Here is a 21,738-nt window from a genome sequence, read left to right as displayed (position 1 = left end):
TCCCAGGATCGTTCATCGGGACCGTACCCCTTCCAGTCCACAAGGTAGAACAGCTTGCCCCTGGTACGACGGGACCCCAAGATAGCCCTGACTTCATATTCCTCATGGCCCTCCACCACCACCGGAGAAGGGGGTGACGGAAGAGAACCGCCAGACTGAAATGCCCGCAGCAGGGAGACGTGGAAGACCGGATGGATTTTCATGTGCGAAGTCAGGGACAGCTTCACGGCCACTGGGTTGATTACTTTCTCCACAGGAAAGGGACCCACATAACGTGGCAGCAGTTTTTTGGGCCCATGCACGTTTAGGTGCCGAATAGACAGCCATACGCTGTCGCCTTCGCGATACGCGGGTTCTCGTTGTCGATGGGCGTCTGCCCGCACCTTGTAGTTGTCTTTTGCTTTGGCCAACTCGAACCGTGCCTTTTGCCACAGGTCGCGCAGTGTTCCATGGTAAGAACGCACGGTGGGTAGGAGGCTGTCCCGAGGCTCTTCCCATGCCGACGTGCGAGGATGGCGTCCATGGAGGCAGAAGAAAGGGGACATGCCGATGGCCGAATGCTTGCTGTTGTTGTACGCATACTCTGCCATCCATAGCACTTCGGACCATTCCTTCTCGACTGTCAGTAGTAGGCAACGGAGGTACTGTTCCATGGTGTGGTTTGTTCTTTCGGCCTGCCCGTCGGTCTGGGGGTGGTACGCTGAGGAGAGACGTACGTCCATCTCGAGTATCCTACATGTCTCCTTCCAAAATCGGGACACAAACTGCGATCCCCTATCCGTTATGACCACGGATGGAATGCCATGGAGACGAACCACCTCTTGTACGAATATCAAGGCCAGCTCGGCCGCCGTGGGAAGCTTCGTCAAGGGAACGAAATGTGCCATCTTGGTGAGGTGGTCCACGATGGTGAGAACCGTGGTGTGCCCTGTTTTGGTGAGTGGGAGCTCAACCACGAAATCCATGGAGATGGTATGCCAGGGAGAAGGAGGCACAGGAATGGGCTGTAAACGACCAACCGATGGTTCGGATCTGTTCTTGCCAAGCAGGCAGACGGCGCAGTTCGTCACGTGTGCCTTTGTATCCGTCACCATCGTTGGCCACCAATACTGCCTCCGCACAAGGTCGAGCGTTTTGTGGTAACCAGGATGGCCGGAGAGTACATGATTGTGACACATGTATAGGGCTTTTGTTTGTTCGGGTACCCCGGTTAGATGCGTTTGGTTTCTTGTCCCTCCTTCTTCGTCCCCTTCCGAGACAACGGGATCGGAACGAACAGGAGCGATGATGCCTTGGAAATGTTTGTCCGGTAAGATCAGGCCAGGCTCATGGTCTTCAGCGTTTTCTTCCGTTTCAGCCAGCCGCGATAGTGCATCTGCTTTGGCGTTGTCTTTCCCGGGCCGGAATGTAATCAAGAAGTCGTACTCGTTGAAGAATAAGGTCCATCGGAGCTGTCGGGCTGTGAGGGCACGTGCTGATCGTAGAAACTGCAGGTTTCTGTGGTCTGTATAGATGGTCACTTTATGTTTCGAGTCCTTCAGGAAGTGTCGCCATTCCTCGAAGGCGGTCTTGATGGCTAGTAGTTCCCGATCAGACACGGTGTAGTTTCGCTCGGCGGGTTGGAGTTTCTTGGAGTAAAAGGCCACGGGATGCAGTCGGCCCGTCTCGCAGTCCCGTTGTGAGAGCACACCGCCTATGGCGTCCTTAGAAGCATCAGCCTCTACGATGAAAGGCTGCTCGGTGTCAGGGTGCACCAGAACCGGGGCCACGGTAAACCGTCTCTTCAATTCCTGGAAGGCATTGTCAGCTTTTTGGTCCCAATCAAAACGTACTCCCTTGCGCAGCAAGCGTGTAATGGGAGCCACCATCTCAGAGAAGCCTGTGATAAAACGACGATAATAGTTGGAAAAGCCGAGGAATCGTTGGACGCCCTTCACCGTCTCTGGGGTAGGCCAAGACAGGATGGCTTCCACTTTTTTGTTGTCCATTTGAATGCCTGCCGGTGTGATGATGTGCCCCAGGAACTCAACCGAGGTGACGTGGAACAGGCTTTTTTCTAACTTCACGTACAGACGGTGTTTCTCCAGTTGCTGTAGGACTGAACGAACATGATGGACGTGCTCTTCGTTGGTTTGCGAATATATCAGGATGTCGTCGATGTAGACGATACAAAAGACGTCGATGAAGTCCCTCAACACCTCATCAATGAAAAACTGGAATGCGGCGGGGGCGTTGCAGAGTTCGAACGGCATGACTTGGTATTCGAACAGGCCGAACTTCGTTCGGAAGGCGGTCTTCCATTCGTCGCCCTTCCGGACCCTGACAAGATGGTAAGCCCCCCGAAGGTCTAGTTTGGTGTATATGGTGGCGTTTTTGACCTGGTCCAAGAGGTTGGTTATCAACGGTAGCGGGTACCGTTTTTTAATCGTGATGGTATTCATCGCACGAAAGTCGATGCAGGTCCTTAAATCCCCTTCCTTCTTCGACACGAAGAAAAGAGGAGAGGAAACCGGAGATCTGGAGTGACGTATGAAGCCGTTGTCCAGGTATTCGTCCAGATAGGAGCGGAGGTGGATGTTCTCTTTTTCTGTGAGCGAGTAGATCCTGCTGCATGGCAACGTGGAGCCGGGAATCAGGTCTATGCGGCAGTCAAAGGATCGATGGGGTGGCAACGTGTTGGCTCCCTTCTTATCGAATACCCCCGCTAGGTCCTGGTATTCTTTCGGTATGGTTCCTTGGGAAACCATTCCCATCCCAACCACAGGTAACGAGTGTGCCTGTATGACCCGAGGACCTGTCAGGTCGATATCTGCGTAACAGGCGCTGGTACAGTGCTCTGATTCTAGATGGACGGTTCTGGTCACCCAATCGATGCGGGGATTGTGCTTCACCAACCAAGGCAAACCCAGGATCACCTTGAACTGAGGGGCGTCTATGACGTCGAAACATATGGACTCGGTGTGGTTGTTTGAGAAGACCATGGTCAAGTTTTCGGTTCGGTGTCGGATGGGGCCGGAAGTAAGGTCCGTTCCGTCAACGGCCTTGACGGGTTCAGGTTGGGCCTTCGTCACAGTGTCGATGCCCAATGCGCGGGAAAACGCAGTATCGATGAAGCAGCCTGTCGCCCCGGAATCCAACATGGCGGTCACCACCCAGGTTCTGCCCGCCAGATTCCGTAAGGACACGTCCATGCCGACGTGATGACTACCGTCGTATACCACAGGGATCGCAGATGTGCATGACGAAGAACCCAGAAGACGGATCCCTGTGTCTACTGGGTTTCCTCGTTTCCCGTCTTGTCTCCCTTGCTGATGGGCAACACAAACGGCCTTCTGCCTCGTGGTCTTGAGGGCTTAGCAGGGCATTCCCGTACGAAGTGGCCGCTTTTGCCACAATACAGGCACTGGTTCTGCTTCCTCCTTTTTTCCCGTTCTTGACTGGTCAGGGGTCCTCTGACGCCTCCGATCTGCATGGGTTCGGACGCTTCTCCCTGGGGAGCAGGTGCTTCTTTGGCTTTCTCGACGCCCTTGTCACCGATGGGCAAGGGACGGTTGTCGTTCCCTTTTCCTCTGTCCGTTTTTCTTTCCTGTAGTCGGAAGTTCATTTTCACCACCATGTCTATGAAAGGGCCTATAGCTTCGGGCAGATCGGGATACTGCGAGATGAGATCCTTAAGGTCATCCCGTAACCCCCGATAGAACACGGATACCTTCTTGTCCTCTGGCCAGTGGGCTTCGATGACCAGCCGGTTGAACATGGTGATGTAATGGAGCAAGTCCTGGTTGCCTTGCTTGAGGCCGAGCAACTCGTTGTCTGCAGCCTGCACGAAGGTATGGCGAGCGAACATACGCCGCATAGTTTCTTTAAACGTAGGCAGGTGGTTAAGCATGGGATCGTCGTTCTCTACCAAAGAGATGGACCACTGAGCCGCATCTCCGCCCACGTAAGATAGTATGTAGGCGACCTTGGAAGCATCATCGGGAAAGGCCGCAATTCTAGCCATGAAATGTAGTTGGCATTGATGGATGAATATTCCATACTTAGTACTATCTCCGTAGAACCGTTCAGGTGGTGCCAACTGCACCGGATGGGGAGTGACGACCTGGATGGCTGTGTCTTGGTTCGTGGTGGTGGAAGGACCCCCAAAGGTGAACGTGGGTTGTCTCAACAGGCCGTCTTGTCTGGCTCTGGGGCTGGGAGTAGAACCCCAAGGATTTGAGACCCTGGCTGCCATTTGACCCTGTAGGGTCGTTATGTCCTGGCGGAGGGCGAGGTTCTCTGTTTGCATGGCAGCCAGCATGACTGCGATGTCTTGCAGGGTGACTTCCTGATCACTCATGTCGTCTGGGCGGAATGATTTTCGTGGGCTTCGGATTCTGTCAGGTTTGCCCCACAAGACTCACCTTTGCTTGTGGCGCGATTCCGCAGAGACGACAAGAGCACCCGTCCCTGTACCCACCTAACCCTCGTGGACGACAAAACCCAGCAGGGATGAGATGGACGCAGGGATGGTAGCCAGGGTGTAGGGTTAAGGATGGCGTGGAGCTGGTGGGGCGTCTCGGTGTCACTGGAAACCAGAATAAGAAAGATCAGAAAGTGAAGCAGACCCGAAAGGAACCACCCCACGTACACACACGGAACCAGGTACCCCTTGAGGACTTACCAAGGCTCCCGAAACGAAGAGTCCCCGATGAGTGCAGCTCCGGTTGTGAATAGCGAGGAAGGCGCTCCTGCGCGTTATCGCCAAGTACAAACTAAAGAAAGCGCTCCTGCGCGTTCACCCAAGCTAAAACAAAAAGGAAAGCGCTCCTGCGCGGGTAGCTGGAAACGGGAAACAACCACCCAGCTTGTGGTATCCCTGGTAAGGTGAAAGGATCTGTAGGCGGAGTTATTCCCTTATAGCGCTCCTGCGCGATGGGAAAACAAAGTAAAACCCCCAAAACACAATCTTAGGTTCAATTAATACCCTTAGGGCGCTCCTGCGCACCAAGGGTCATGAAATCAAAAAGGGCTTTTCCTGGAACCCCCAGGTGAAGAAGTACACAAGCGCTCCTGGATGGCGCTGTCTAAGACAAGGAAGCGCTTCAGCGCGGCTTGCCTCCTAGACGTTGAAACAAAGTTGCATATCAGCGCGGCTCTCCGTGAATGCCGCTGAAACAATGTAGCACTTCAGCGCGACTTTCTGTGAATGCCGCTGAAACAATGTAGCACTCCAGCGCGGCTCCCGTGAAAGCCACGGAAACAATGTTGCTCTTCAGCGCGGCTCTTCGAGTCAGCTGAAGAGAGCTCCGCAGGGCAGCTAACGTGACTGGAAGTCAAAACACTCCTGCCCGGCTCTTCTCCGGGCATGCAGGTCTCAGGGAACGTGAGGTTCAACTAGAATCCGGAATCCGAAGCACTCAGCCGGCGGGAAACGCGCAGTTTATGCGTTTTCCCCCGGAAGTGCTTCTGTGCCTGGTTTCCCAGTGGCTAGACCGGGTACTCGACTTCCGCCGGAAGTGAGTATCCCGGCCTCCCGTGTGTGTTTGCGGGATGGCCGGCCGCGGCAACGCCGCGAGCCGTGACACCTTAGCCTTAAACCCCTATGGTTCCCCCTTGATGTCAGAACCTACCGGGTACTGTTGACACCTACACACTCTGAGCATTAGGTGAGTAACAGTCTACCCGAGCCATAGGATGAATATCGGGGGTTCTTGACAAGCTGCTGTTGTGTATATATATATATATGTTGTATGTATGTTTTTAAAATGTAATTTATGAAATTGCATACTGGTCACAAATTACCACTAGTATGTCACTTTGTTCACATCAGCACTGTGTGCTCACGGTCACGAAAGGGTCACTTGTTGTCACTAATCTATGGAAACGATCTCTTTTGTCTCCCCTAGGCAAGAGCAGTGCCATACAGGTAGTACAACTGATGATACATAACATAAACTGATACTTTGATAGGTCATGTTTTTGAGATAGTAGTTACTGAATAGGTCCTGAAGAATCGCAGCCAATGTGCTTAGGCGAGAAACATGTTGACCAGACGAAATGCACTCTAGTCCTGTATCGTGACGTGGAATCCTAATTTCCAGCGATCACAGGCTACCTCTTGATTTTACTTGTGGCAGAGAACCACCAGAATAAATTGATCTCCGGTACCTTGTGCCACATTTTAGCTTCACTCACACTATCCACTCTCTCCTGGCCCCTCACCCACACTTCACCCATAGGCAGTTGGATAAAAGATCTCTGCTAAAGAGCCCCTCTTTGAGGTGAGCCCGTTGGACATTGCAGCGCCTGCCCAACGAGGAGCATTGCCGATGATGAAGCATGACACTCGCAAGGGTGTGTATGGCCATTATATCCAACAAATTGGATACACAGGGTAGTCCTCCACTGAGCACTATCCCTACCATTCCCGTGACAGTTTTCTCCGTTTTTTTCTTCTTCTCTCCCCTTTAGGAACGGCCCAGTCACTTTTGTTAGTTGCTGTCTTTGGGGCCTTGACTGTGGCTGGACCTCCCATTCTCACGTTTCCGTGAATGGTAATTTGAGCCCTTGGATCAGACTCTGATCCACCACCTTCCCCTACTTTTGGACATATGCTTCTATTTATACCTTGATTCGCTCGCCTTTTTCGCCACTTAGCATCAAAAAGCTCAAAAAGGATAACTTGTTATGTCTTATATGAGGGCCTGTTATAAACGAGCGTCTTATATCTTCCTCAGCCTTCCACAGGGTTTTGAGAGGCATGCGGATAGCCAGACTTCACCTCAAGCTATAAAGGACTTTCTCAAGATTTTGCCCTCATCTATACAGAAGTGATTATTAGCAAGGGTAAGAAATCAACTCAGTACGATTTTTAAGTACTATTATTAGGTAAAGGATATAACACTTGATATAACATCAACCTAGCCAGTCTTGTTAGATTTTTGGTGAGAATTCCTAAAACACTGCCAACAGGTGCCCAATACTCCATGTACAATTTCGATTAGAGGGTGTAGTACCTTACAAGGTCTCCAAATATAACTATGGTTGCAAATGTTCAAAGGTATGGCAACCAGGGTATATAGTAGCCCATCGCTGGCTGTTTTTATAGTTCGGTTAAGGATTGAATAAAGAAGTGAGCAGAAGGGATACTTTAATAACTTGGTATAGATGGAGAAGATGACCTCGCCCACATTAGAACAATAACCAGAGGCAACTATTATATGAATCATAGCCTAGGGAATGATTAAATTGACTTCCTGTATAATTGTAATGTACTAATTGTATATGTATTTATTGTAGGGTGTGTATTTTCTGTTGACCCTCTTGACATGACAGAATATTACAAGTCTTGCCAAAGATGGTATAAACTGCTGTATCCATCGAAACGCGTTGACGCACTTTAAAAGTACAATTAAAGATTCCAGCACTTGTGTTGAAATACAAATTTTATATTTGTATATGACTAAGTGTATACATAGGATTTCGAATGTACAGATTGTATTGAACAAATTTTATGTTGTACATGTTTCTGTCTGTCGCTCCGATTATGCGGGTCATAATTTATGATGTATTAGTTTTATTTTAGTTGCGATTTTTATACTCTATTTGTGATTTGATTTTAGGACATACATTATTTGAATTTTTAATTTTTTGTGTATGAATTTATATTTGTAATAAAAAAACACAAAGATATATCTTCTATATATAGTTCTATTTTGTATTGTTTTTATATTTCTTAAATGTGGATTGGTATCAAGGGGACTTTTTCTTACATAGGTGGTTGAACTTCAATTCCCTTGATATAACTAAGGGGTACCTCTCTCTTTTCATACTCAGTAACAATTGATCCAAGTCAACAATTTTTCCCTTCACTGCGTGTATTGAGCCCCACCCATCGGACTTCCCTGGAGTGGACTGGTGTACGGAGACCGTTAAATATTTAGTGTTTGGGTACATAGAGACCCGGAGATAGTCATCACACAGGACTATGGCAGAGCGGTCTCGAAACTAGAAGATTAACAGTCCCGATGGGCATGCCTGCCCCTGTCACTTGCCGACAGAGTGGCGGATATGAAAATGAAAGTGTGGTCTATGTTTTTTGTGCATGTTAATAAATATTCCTCTCACGTTTACGCAGGCCTTCTTTTAAGCTCTCAGATCCTACTTGATAACTTTAGCCTGGGCCGGGAAGTAGCCTAGAATTTGCTGGAGCACACTCACTCGCCCGCATAAACATGGTGGGTTTGGTTCCCCAGATCTACACCTCATTTCTCGCAGCATGCAAGCGCAATTTGCCATTACTGGTATTACCCCACAAAATACATGCCACATCTAGCCATAGAAAGAAATGATAGCTATCCAATACCTATAAAAACCATTCTTCAGCATACACGCATGGACATAACAGGCAGAAATGGACACTATACATGGCACCCTGAGAGCCTGGCGTGCACTAATTATTAGAGCAAATAAGTCCCCCCTAAACGCACCAGCATCGCCTTTGCTCTACCATCCAGCCATCACTGTTACACAGGAACCCAAGGCACTTGCCATACTTACAGAGGCAGGACAATGGAAGATGTCAACTGGGTGGGAGTTTTATAGAACTTAATGACATTTTACAAACACAGCGTCAGACCCGGGACTGAGTTTTACTTACCATCGACAGCGGGCAGTCATGAGGACACTGATCCTACAATTACCATTCGAACTGCCAACATTGGGGGCACTGCAATCACTACTCACAAGCAGCACACATAAAAGCTAAATTCCAACAAAACAGCCACAGCCAACACGTGTTTCGTCTTGGTCAGTCTTTGACTTACAGACTTCTTCAGGGCTGTAAACAATTTACAATAATCATAATTGTAACCTTAATACAATATATGAAATAATAATAAGCTAGTCTTGTCTTTAAGAAACCACCAAGTTACTGTGTAGTATAGTAAAGTCATTATTATAGACCCTAATGCCAAGTAAGAAACCAGCGTCAACATAGTGAGATTGAAAGTTAAATAAATATAGAGTTGCCAGGTAGGTAGATCCCAGATATACCATAACATCCAATGAGTTATCATTCAACCTACCATTATAAACTCAGGTTGAAATGTAAAGTCCAATTCACTAGTTCCAATTCAAAATTTTAGCTGAAAACACAAACAACATACCCCCTATCACAAGCCAGAGACCATTTAATCGATCTAATATTTTACCACGTACTAATATCTTTGCTTAGCTCACCTCGTATTTATAAATGTGCAGCTCCATAGCAGGCTTCTCATATTATGGTTGTATCATTCAATATCCCTTTTCTGTAGTCGTTATTCTAAAGCAATACATTTAATAGGGTCATCAGTAATCTCATCCCAATACGTCTAAACGTATTGTTACCCCCATAGATTTAACTTATTAAACGGGGGAGTTTACTGTTATTACATTAAACTATTAATTTGAATATTACCTGCAGTATTCCGTCTTTACGCTATTCTATTCTCTTAGTAGCAATCTTGATCAGTAATTCTGTAAGTTAAATATAGCTAGACTTAGAATCATTCATTACCAGTTACTGATTTATCGTGTTAGTCAAAGAAACATCCTATCCTTCTCACTGTATATCTCAAACTCGCCTCCGAAAGTCCTCGCGTGCTACATCAGCGCCATCTTGTAATGGCTTTTTGTAGTCTTTAGTCGCGGGTGCCATTTTAAGCTAGTATTTTCATTTTGTTCGTTCCAATACTAACCGTACTCACCAAGAGTCATAGACTTCGTAGTAGTTTGTACTTTTAGTATATCTTTGCCTAATAACGTAATTATAGGTCTAATGTTTATCTTTATTATTAGTTGTTTATACACTCGGCGAACTAAGATTCAGCCATTTTGGATTGGGCTGAAATTTCAAGCGTAATTTATATATTCGGGAGAGATTATATTTTCTAGTATAGTATCAATTTATTTAATCAGGCTAATATTTCAAGTGTTACTCCGCACATTATGTACTCGGGAGAGATTATGTTTTCTTAAGTATAGCATTATTATATATGCTCTTTTAATCTCAATTCGTCATCCATTAGTTGTAACTTAAATTCATTATTCAGAATCTAGTATTATAACTCTTTACTTTATTATTCGTATAGGAGTAACGACTATTATCTATTGATGATCAGTCTAAAAATTCCAGTATTCACTCGTTACCATTTTAGTTTTAGCTACCAATAATTGTCACCACTATATTACTTTTCTAATACCGCCGGTCGAGGCTAGCGATAGGGATGTTGTACTGTATATTAATTAGTTAGATTTAAAATAGTATTAGAGAGGTATAGAGAGGGAAGGGTACAGGCAGGATAGCATGGAATAAGGTTACATCAATAATACAGCTTCAAAAATATTCAGAAAACACATTTACTCTTGGCCTAAATAGTATTCAAATTCGTGATCAATGTTTAAGCCAAGTTCAACAGCTTTAAGTCTCATCAACCACATAACTTCTCTACGTCGTAGCTGTAACATTCTGTTACCACCTCTCGGGTCCCTTTTGACATGATCAATACCATGATAACTGAATATGTGTTTGTCCTTCTCTTCATGATTCCTTATCAGATTTGATGCTACTGGGTAGCGTGTATCCCCTGTCTTTAGCGCCCTAAAGTGCTCAACCATTCTGTCTTTTAGTCTCCTTATTGTGCTACCCACGTAGATCTTTTTACAGGTGGACACAATTACATAAACCACATGTGTGGTATCACAATTTATAAAATGATCAATGATATAATCTCCTGTGTTGTTGTAGTTAAAGGTCTTTACCTTCTTTAGTGCCCATCTACATGAACTACACTTGCCACATTTGTGGAATCCTCTCGTGCTAGTTGTAAGCCAATCTGGTTCTATCCTTTTTACAGGGTAGCTTGGGCTGACATAATTAGAAATAGTACGTCCTTTTCTAAATGTTACTCCTGGTGAGTGACCAACAAATGGAAAAAGATCTTTATCCATACTAAGTAGGTGCCAGTGCTGTTTCAAGATATTAAACAGGTATGCACTGCCAGAGCTATTGTATGTGATTAGTCTTAGTCTGGTTTGTTAAGTAGTATTGCTGTACGTTTTACTACTTAACGTTTTACTCCTTTTTAAGTTCTTTACCCTCTCAATTGCTTTGTTCACTACCATACTTTGGTAGCCCCATTTCGTAAATCTCCTTGAGAGGTCTACAGGTTATCTTCAAAGTCTGACTCATTCGTACAATTTCGTCTCGCCCTCACCATCTCTCCATAGGGGATGGCGTTCTTCTGACTGTTCGGGTGGCAACTTTTAGCGTGCAGTATAGCATTACAGCTAGTTGGTTTCCTATACATACGGCTGCACAATTTCCCATTGTCTACAAAAAGTTCTATATCCAAAAAGGTGATATTATAACTGTTATAGTTAGTAGTAAACTTAAAATTTAGTCTGTTGTCATTAATGTACGCAAAGAATTCATTGAGTTCATATTCTGTACCTGTCCAAATTAGTAGACAGTCGTCTATATACCTTCCCCAGTAATGGATATTCTGTATCCACTTTTCTCCAGATGGGCCCCAGATTCTCTCCGCCTCGAACCGCCCCATGAAGAGGATGATAACTCATTGGATGTTATGGTATATCTGGGATCTACCTACCTGGCAACTCTATATTTATTTAACTTTCAATCTCACTATGGTGACGCTACTTTCTTACTTGGCATTAGGGTCTATAATAATGACTTTACTATACTACACAGTAACTCAGTGGTTTCTTAAAGACAAGACTAGCTTATTATTATGTCATATATTGTATTAAGGTTACAATTATGATTATTGTAAATTGTTTACAGCCCTGAAGAAGTCTGTAAGTCAAAGACTGACCAAGACGAAACACGTGTTGGCTGTGGCTGTTTTGTTGGAATTTAATTTGGAAAAAGAAAAGAAAAAGAATAAAAAGAAAGAAAACTGGAAAAAAGGACAATTTAACTTGTGGACTGTATTTGATAATTTGAGTGCTTGGTGGATTAACTCTAATTGGTCGAACTACCTGTGGCGGTTTTGTTTTGAGTCAAGGCAACAGACTCTCATCTACCTTGAGCACCAACCTACTTTGTAATTTACGTTTCCTAAACTTGCTGTGCACTCCCTGAAACTGTTGTCAATTGGTGTTGTACACACATAAAAGCTGCATCACCAGATTCAATGAATGAATCAATCAGGGTTCTTATAGAGCGCAGCTGTTCACCCGTTAGGGCCGCAAGGCATAAGGATATGGGGGTCTGCAGCTCAGCCGAAGAGCCAGTTAAAGGAAAACCAAAGGGGATGATGGACGGAGTGTTGAACATTGCAAGCACTCACCCCCAGTCAACTGATCTGGGTTTAATCCATCATCATTCTTTAGCTCACTCCGCCGCCCCAGTTCAGACATGGCCATATGCAAATCAGTCTGACCCTGTGCCTCATGGGAACAGTCCAGCCCGAACTGCCAGGCCATGTCTTCCCTTGACCGGAAACAAGCATCCAGGGACTGGTTTCTGGCTAATCAGCTGTCATCAGTCAGGCTAGCTTGAATCCAGTGGCAAAGTGAGCATGGGACCCATGTCTGGGCATACCCTGCCAACTTAGGGCAAACAAAGCAAAACCAAGGGGGATGACGGACAGAGTGTTGAATATTGCAAGCACTCACCCCCAGTCAACTGTTCTGGGATTAATCCATCATCATTATTTAGCTCACTCCACCACCCCAGTTCAAACATGGCCATATGCAAATCAGTCTGACCCTGTGCCTCATGGGAACAGTCCAGCCCGTACTGCCAAGCCATGTCTTCCCTGGACCGGAAACAAGCATCCCGGGACCGGTTTCTGGCTAATCAGCTGTCATTAGCCAGACTAGCTTGAATCCAGTGGCAAAGTGAGCAAGGGACCCACGTCTGGGCATACCCTGCCAACTTAGGGCGAACAAGCAAAACCAAAGGGGATGATGGACAGAGTGTTGAACATTGCAAGCACTCACCCCCAGTCAACTGATCTGGGTTTAATCCATCATCATTGTTGGGACAGGAAGTCTCCTGCATGTCTCTGGAGAGAGTGCTTCCCCTGCCTTATGCTAATCTCCAGGCAAGTCGCTCCAAAGCTACTGTATAGTTTCTATATCCCTACCTCAGTGAGCATGACAATCATACATGTCCACTGAGGGTCTCCCTGTTTACATGGATTGAGACCCTAGAGCTTGGCTCTGAGGTCGAGGGGGCATGCCTAGTTCACCCCTATTTTTCAGAGAGTGGCTACTGCCCTCTCTATTAAGGCTGTGGTAGACTGACAGTGGTGGCAGCAATAAATCTATAGTCAGGAGGGGTGAGTCCCTAGGCACCCTCCTGACCAAGTCTGTGCAGTTTGCCAAGCCTGTGGGCCTGTTGCCTTTGTCTGACTGATGTGTGTTTGAGAGCCCGTGGGTGTACAGGGGAAGAATGGGGATTTGAGCCAGTGTGAGGAATGCGAGCTGTCCACCTGGACATCCCAGCTCCCCTGTCCCCCTCCCTATTTCCTTGGAAAGGCCTGGTGGGCTGGGGGAGACACTCAGCTCTTATCTGGGTTTAGCTGCACTAACTGTGTGAAGAGGACCCTCCCCCACTGGTCAGGGCCTCCTGGGCTGGAGTTAATTAAAATTCCTCTCTAGGGAGTTGCACAGCCTGATACCAGAGCAGGACCTGCTACATGCTTTACCCATGCATTGAACACGCGGTGAATGGTTTGTGATTGGAGGTGTATTCAGGATGCAAAAAGTAGCAGACCCTCTGATTGGATGAGCCTATCAATCAGAGGTGATAAAAGTCTGGCCTGAGCAGTCAGCTGTGGTTCAAAGACTGGTCTATGACAGAGTAGATAGCCAGGCACGGACCCCGCAGTGTGAAGACAGGAGATAAGACTGTTCACTACGGTCTGGAAGGAAGGCATCAGCAACATTAAGGACCAGCTGTTTTTGTGAGGCTTGGAGGTGCATTCGCTTTGGACCAAGGAAATTACAGACAGCTGCCCAAGGTGTGGAAAGGAAGCTTGCGGCACATCACCCCGTGTGGAAAGGAAGCTTACAGCACATCACAGAGGCTGCAGCACATGACGAGAGCCAGAGAGGAGGATGCTTGATTCTAGTCTTTGAAGGTGAGATCAAATCCCCTCCAGGCTCCTCCCTTGCGCTGTGGGAGCCTGTACAAGCAGTAAATGGGAATAGAGGCCAGTGAAGCAGGCCCCCACCTTTCTTTTTGTGAACTCTGAGGGTATCAGGGTGAACCGGCACTCTGTCCAGCCACTACCCTCCTACAGCTAGCCAGTGACTAGTGGTACTCCAGTAAACTGTGCCAAGACATCCGGCACCTCTGATCAGAACCCTGACACCACTAGAGCGGTGTCCTCACTCACAATGGGAGGGAACTTCTGTTGCTTTGAGTGGGGGGTTATGGGGCTGATCACGAACATTTGACTTCACATCGTATGCTGAAACTATATCCTTTCAATACAAAGTTTGGTATCAAGGCTCTAGTGAATGAGAACAGCCCTGTGTAACATGATCTGTAATATGCAATGCTTACTGTGTGTTTTCATGTTAACTGTGTTTTTATAGTGCTTGGTGTCTAGGCGCTATAATACTGTTTGGGGTCAGAACTCTGCCACAGAGGGCTGTAGAGACTTCTGGTTTTCACTGTTTATCCTAGTTTTATGTGTAGAATAATTATCTTATGTGTATTAAAGTACTTTTCTTTTATAAAAAGTAAAGCACTGACTGGACATTGAGTTTATCAGCTGGTGTTACGGTTTACACTGTATTCTGAATGTCTAACCCCACCTCACCTCCTTGAGTAAGCCTTGGACTGCTCTGTCTCGCTACCCTGAGAGAGTCAAGTGCTGGAGAGGAGTACTTGGTTATCCAGTTTTGGGTCCCTTAGTACTGAGGCCCCAGGACATCAGTGAGGGAACACTCCAGTTGATGCGTTTGGAGCGCAGTTACCCCTGAGTGCCCTGGTGCCAGGAAGCCGGGTCTAACATTGGTGGCAAGAGGTGAGGGATCACTACACTTCAGACTCAGTGGACACTGAGGCCAGTTGATAATTCCAGCAGATATCCATAAGCTATATGTAAAATGGCAGATAACATTGGAGAGGAATTGGAATTGCAGAACTTGACTGTGGAGCAATTAAAGCAAATGTGTGCTGAAAGGGGGTGGAAGGTCCCAAGGTCTAAGTACAGGGAGCACTTGATTAGCCACATGACAAAATGCTATGAGCAAGAGGTCACTGTTGTGCAAGAGTTGGAGAGCACTGTTACCACAAGCCTGCCAAGTCAGTCAGTGCAGGCTTCTCCTGTACCAGCCCCAAGGCATTCCCCAAGGCTTTCCCCTATGCTTTTCCTAGGTATTCCCCTAGACTTGCCCCTAGACTTTCACCTCCCCCTATCTCCAGGGCTACCTTTTCTCCTGTCCCAGGATTCGCATCCTTAGGAGGGACTGAGCTAGCAGAGACCCTTAAACTTCTGCTGAAACTCCAGGAAGCTAAGGATTTAGCAGAGGAGAAAGCAAGGGAGTTTGAAAGGGAGAAGCTAAGGATGGTCCGCCAGGCAGAAGAGGAGCAGCGAAGGGTCAGGGAAGGAAGAGTGGGCTTGGAAGGAGAAAGAGAAAGAAAGGGAGAGACAGGAGAAAGAGAAGGAGAGGAAAACGGAGATACTGGAAAAAGAAAGGGAAAGACAGGTGAAAGAGAAGGATAGAGAATTGGAGAAAGAGCGGATATCCCTAGAGAAAGAGAAGCTTAAGTTAGCAGTGATAGAGAGCTTAGCTCTGTGGATGGTGCATCCACTTCAAAGTCCCAGGGAAAGGAAAATACCACCAAGGTACCAAAAGAATTGATACACATGTATGTCCCTTGCACTGATATTCTCAGTTGGATGCGTGCCTTTCATCTAGCATGTAAGGCTCAAGGTCTTAATGGTCAGTCCAAAGCAGCGACTTTACTAAGTCGCCTCCCACGGGAAGGGCGCTGAAGTGATTGAAAGGATGCCTGAGAAAGACAGTCTGACATATGAGTGCATGAAGGATGCTTTGATTAGGCGGTTTGGGTTGAAACCAGCCCAGTACTTGCAGAGGTTCCGTGAGAACAAGAAGGCAGAGGGGGTTCCTTTTGAGAATTGGGTCCATGACATGGTGAGAGACTGGAATGAGTGGGTGAGAGGGATGGAAGCAAATGATTACCAGTCCCTAAATCAGGTGATGATTGCAGAGCGTCTCCAGACTGCCCAGTGAAGGACGTGGTGCCAGTGGCACCCGTGATAGCAAGTGTGCTTTCAGTGGGGGCAGACATGAAGGGAGGCCCAAGTGAGTTTAACTTGGTCACCAGGGACATCTGGGAACTTGACCCAGAAGCCCTTAAGCATATTCACCCTAACTCAATAGGGTATATGAGTGTGGCAAGTATCAATGGAAGGAAGGTTCCTGCCATGAGGGATACTGGTGCCCACAGGACTATGGTTGAACGCAAATATCTCAAACCCGAAGAGATCATTCCTGGTTCCAAGGAGTATGGACTTGTAGCTAGTGGTGATGACATGAGTACCCTCTTGCTAGAGTGCAGGTAGGGGTGAATGGCAAGAAGGCCATGGTCAATGTCGGGGTGCGAGAGAAGCAGGGTGCTGGGTGCTTTCTGGGGAATGATCTTGTTGAACCCGGGTTATTACCAGGCCCTGAGGCCTATATGGCCTGGATTTCATCAGCTGTGCTCACTAGGGCACAGTCTGAAAAACTGCTTCCTAGTGAAGTGGGGACCACTTTAGTGGAAGAGACACTAGAGGGGAACAGGCCAGAACAAGAACTAAGGGCAGATTCTGAGAAGGCACCTGTCCTGGTGTCTGCACCGCCTGCTCCAGTTGGAGAGGAGGGTGAGCATCCAGAGGCGGATAAGGTGTTGGAGTCTGGGTCCCTGCCAGAGCTGCAGGAGCTGCTCGTGGCAGGAGGACCGTCCCGTGAGGAGTTTTGTAAGGCACAGGCTGAGTGTCCTACACTTATTGGCCTGCGGGCGGCTGCTCAGGAGCGGGTCTCCACTGGAGTAGTTGGAAAGCACAAGGTGGCTAGGGAAGAGGGACTCCTTTACAGTGAGCCCCCTGACCCAGAGTCAGGAACCAGCAAAAGGTTGGTGGTTACTAAGGTGCACAGGAATTTCCTGCTGCAGCTAGCCCATGATGTACCCCTAGCTGGTCACTTGGGCATCAAAAAGACAAAGGACAGGTTAGCACCTCAGTTCTACTGGCCAGGAGATGGTCAGGAGGTGGAGATGTTTTGCCATACCTGTTTGGTCTGTCAGGCCAGCAGCATGTCTGGTGGCCCGATGAAGGCACCCTTGGTTCCTCTACCAGTCGCGGAGGTACACTTAGAGAGGGTGGTGTGTCTTCCAAGGAATGACACGGTTTCTTTACTTGCAATGGCTGAAGAGTTAGAAGAGGAGATGAGTCCCTCCCTGACTTATTGCAAGGTGATGAGAAGGATGGTTCATTTGAGGGAGTTGAGCTTGCCTCTGAACTGACACCTGAACCGCAGGTGGAGTGTAAAGAGCTGCTGGGGAGATTGTCCCGTCTCTTTTCACTTGCCCCTGGGCTGACGCCTGACTGTGCGCTTGACACAGACACAGGGAACACCCTGCTGCTAAGAAGCAGCCCAGGAAGGTGATCTGGACTGAAGAGTGTCAGAAGGCATTTGATGGATTGAAGGCTGCACTATGCAATGCACCTGTGTTGAAGGCCCCTGATTACAGCCAGACCTTCATTGTGCAGACAGATGCTTCAGACAAGGGAGTTGGGGCAGTTCTTGCCCAGCTCAATGAAAAGGGAAGGGAGCATCCGGTGGCCTTTATCAGCCGCCGACTGCTCCCCAGGGAGCAGAACTGGTCTGCAGTTGAAAAAGAATGCTTTGCCATAGTGTTGGCCCTTCGAAGATTCAAGCCTTACTTGTTTGGTGCAAGATTTGTGGTTCAGACAGATCACAAGCCCCTCAAGTGGCTTATGGCAATGAACTGGAGAACCCAAAGTTGCTCAGGTGGTCCATATCTCTGCAGGGACTAGATTTTACAGTGGAACATAAAGCAGGCTTACAGCACGGTAATGCAGATGGACTTTCCCGCCGGTTTATCCAATCAGATGATCGGTCTTCTCCCACTGGGAAGTAAGTACCGGCCATTCTGATCTGGGGAGGGCATATGTTGGGACGGGAAGTCTCCTGCATGTCTCTGGAGAGAGTGCTTCCCCTGCCTTATGCTAATCTCCAGGCAAGTTGCTCCAAAGCTACTGTATAGTTTCTATATCCCTACCTCAGTGAGCATGACAATCATACATGTCCACTGAGGGTCTCCCTGTTTACATGGATTGAGACCCTAGAGCTTGGCTCTGAGGTCGAGGGGGCATGCCTAGTTCACCCCTATTTTTCAGAGAGTGGCTACTGCCCTCTCTATTAAGGCTGTGGTAGACGGACAGTGGTGGCAGCAATAAATCTATAGTCAGGAGGGGTGAGTCCCTAGGCACCCTCCTGACCAAGTCTGTGCAGTTTGCCATGCCTGTGGGCCTGTTGCCTTTGTCTGACTGATGTGTGTTTGAGAGCCCGTGGGTGTACAGGGGAAGAATGGGGATTTAAGCCAGTGTGAGGAATGCGAGCTGTCCTGCTGGACATCCCAGCTCCCCCGTCCCCCTCCCTATTTCCTTGGAAAGGCCTGGTGGGCTGGGGGAGACACTCAGCTCTTATCTGGGTTTAGCTGCACTAACTGTGTGGAGAGGACCCTCCCCCACTGGTCAGGGCCTCCTGGGCTGGAGTTAATTAAAATTCCTCTCTATGGAGTTGCACAGCCTGATACCAGAACAGGACCTGCTACATGCTTTACCCATGCATTGAACACGCAGTGAATGGTTTGTGATTGGAGGTGTATTCAGGATGCAAAAAGTAGCAGACCCTCTGATTGGATGAGCCTATCAATCAGAGGTGATAAAAGTCTGGCCTGAGTGGTCAGCTGTGGTTCAAAGACTGGTCTATGACAGAGAAGATAGCCAGGCACGGACCCCGCAGTGTGAAGACAGGAGATACGACTGTTCACTACGGTCTGGAAGGAAGGCATCAGCAACATTAAGGACCAGCTGTTTTTGTGAGGCTTGGAGGTGCATTTGCTTTGGACCAAGGAAATTACAGACATCTGCCCAAGTTGTGGAAAGGAAGCTTGCGGCACATCACCCCGTGTGGAAAGGAAGCTTACAGCGCATCACAGAGGCTGGTGGAAAGAAGCTTGCAGCACATGACGAGAGCCAGAGAGGAGGATGCTTGATTCTAGTCTTTGAAGGTGAGATCAAATGTTATGTTATGTTATGTTATTATAATTTATTCTGCGCACAGCTACTCCAGCCAAGGAGCGTCCCGGCGCATAGACAAGGAGAAACATAACACAACAGGAAAAGATAAGACATAATGGGGGCAGCTAAAACAAAAAAGTTTTTATTGCTCTCCGGAAGGTCATAAGGTCCTCTAACAAACGGATTTCAACCGGGAGAGAATTCCAGGTTAGTGCAGCTTTTACGCTGAAGGAGCGACCCCCCATGCGGCTGAGTCTGAATCTAGGGACTACAGCAAGGGCCTGGCCTTGAGAGCGGAGGGTGCGAGTGGGGACATAGAAAGAAAGACAGCTGGACAAGATTTCAGGGCCTATACCTCTCAAAATCTTAAAGGTCAAACAGAGGACCTTAAAGAGAATGCGCTTCCTCACTGGGAGCCAATGTAGGGAGCGAAGGACACTCGCCACCGGGCAAAATCTGGGCAGGCCGACAATCGCTCTAGCCGCAGCATTTTGAACCCGTTGCAGGCGAGTTAACTCAGCCTGGTTGGCCCCGACCAGAAGAGAGCTAGCGTAATCCAGGCGAGAGATGATAGTTGCCTGGATCACCAGCTGTCTGGTTGGGGCATCGAAGAATTTAAGTACTGGTCTTAAGCCTCTCAGCAGACCAAAACAACAGGCTGCTGTTTTTTTGGTATGTCCTACAAAGGTAAGGCCCGCATCCAGCCAAACCCCCAGATTTTTCACCTCCGACACCGGGGTCGGAGTAGGTCCCAGCTCTGGAGGCCACCATTGGTCACCCCACAGCTCCACTCCCCTTCCGACAATCATTACCTCCGTTTTAGTGGCATTGAGCTGGAGACAATTTCCTGTCAACCAGCTTGCCACCGCCTTCAGTCCAGCCTGAAACCTGGGGGCATCTTGTTCCGCGTCCCCGCTGAGAGTGACCGCCAGCTGTGTGTCGTCGGCATATGAGACCAGAGTAAGGCCCCACTGCCTAGCGACATCAGCCAGCGGTCTCACATAAAGGTTAAACAGCGTGGGACTCAGCGAGGACCCCTGCGGAACCCCCATGGCCAGAGGCTGGAAGTTGGACCTGAAGGGAGGGATGGAAACACAGAAGGAACGATTGTCGAGGAAGGAGCGGAACCATTGCAACACCTGGCCACCAATACCGATCTCCTCGAGCCGATGCAGGAGGATGCTGTGGGATACCGTGTCAAAGGCGGCGCTGAGATCTAACAATATCAGCGCCGCCGTTTGACCAGCATCCAACCTCGCACGGAGATGTTCCGCCATCACAAGAAGAGCGGTCTCCGTGCTGTGTCCAGCACGGAAGCCATTCTGTGTGGGGTCGAGGGCGTTGGTCCGGGCTAGATGTTCTGACAGGGCCAGATTGACATGGGCCTCTGTAATCTTTGCCGGCCAGGGTAGCAACGAGATGGGACGGTAGCTTTCAGGCTTAGACGGGTCCAAGGAAGGTTTTTTGATAATTGGGGACACCACCGCCTGCTTCCACTTAGTTGGAACTACACCCGACTCCAGGGAGAGGTTGACAAGGGAACGCACAGCAGAGCGCCCCATAAAGGTCTGATCTCGGAAGAGAGCAGGTCTTACTGGATCAGATGGAGATCCAGTTTTTAACTTGCAACGCAAGTTTGTCAAATCCATCCGAGGTGAGAGGAGGGAATGAGAGCAGGGTGATTTGATGAGGTGTCCCGTCGGAACTTCCCAGACCGATCCCTATGCTAGGGAATGTCCGATAAATTGCTTGGACTTTTCCCAAGAAATAAGAAGCAAGGGATTCGCAGTGGGAGATGGAGCTCACGCTCATAGAGGTAGTCCGCTTCGCCATGAGATCTTTCACGGCCTTGAAAATGGCCTTCGACGGGTTAGTGCTGTTTCGAAATTCTGCGGCATAAAATGCCGCTCGAGCTCGACAAATAGCCCGATGATAGAGCTTGACGGACGTGGTGTATGCAGTTTTTAAATCAGCCCCATACGTCTTCCGCCATGCCCTCTCCGCCCGTCTACAGGCTCCCTTCAGGGCACGTAAGGCACCATCGTACCAGGGACTCGACTCTCTAGTATTGATTTTAGTCGATACGATAGGTATCAGAGTGTCCAGAGCCCTAGTAAGCCAAGAGCAGAAGAGGTCATATCCCTCTTCTACGCCATTCAATGGACCCAGCGGCTCCTCTAACAGAAGACGATGGAAGTCTTCTAGCCTGAGTTTGTTCCAAGACCTTCTAGGTACCCGTCTCGCTGAAGAGGTAGAGGGAGTAACCGATATAGGACAAAGAATGGACACCAGGAAATGGTCAGTCCACTCTACCGGAGAAATAGATGTAATTTTAGTCTCCGGCAGATTGGTGAAGAAGGGGTCAAGAATATGTCCCCCAATATGGGTAGACTGA

This window comes from Lissotriton helveticus, chromosome 3_2 (genome assembly GCF_964261635.1).
Source record: "Lissotriton helveticus chromosome 3_2, aLisHel1.1, whole genome shotgun sequence".
NCBI classification, from domain to species: Eukaryota; Metazoa; Chordata; class Amphibia; order Caudata; family Salamandridae; genus Lissotriton; species Lissotriton helveticus.
Note: the sequence above shows the minus strand (reverse complement) of the source record.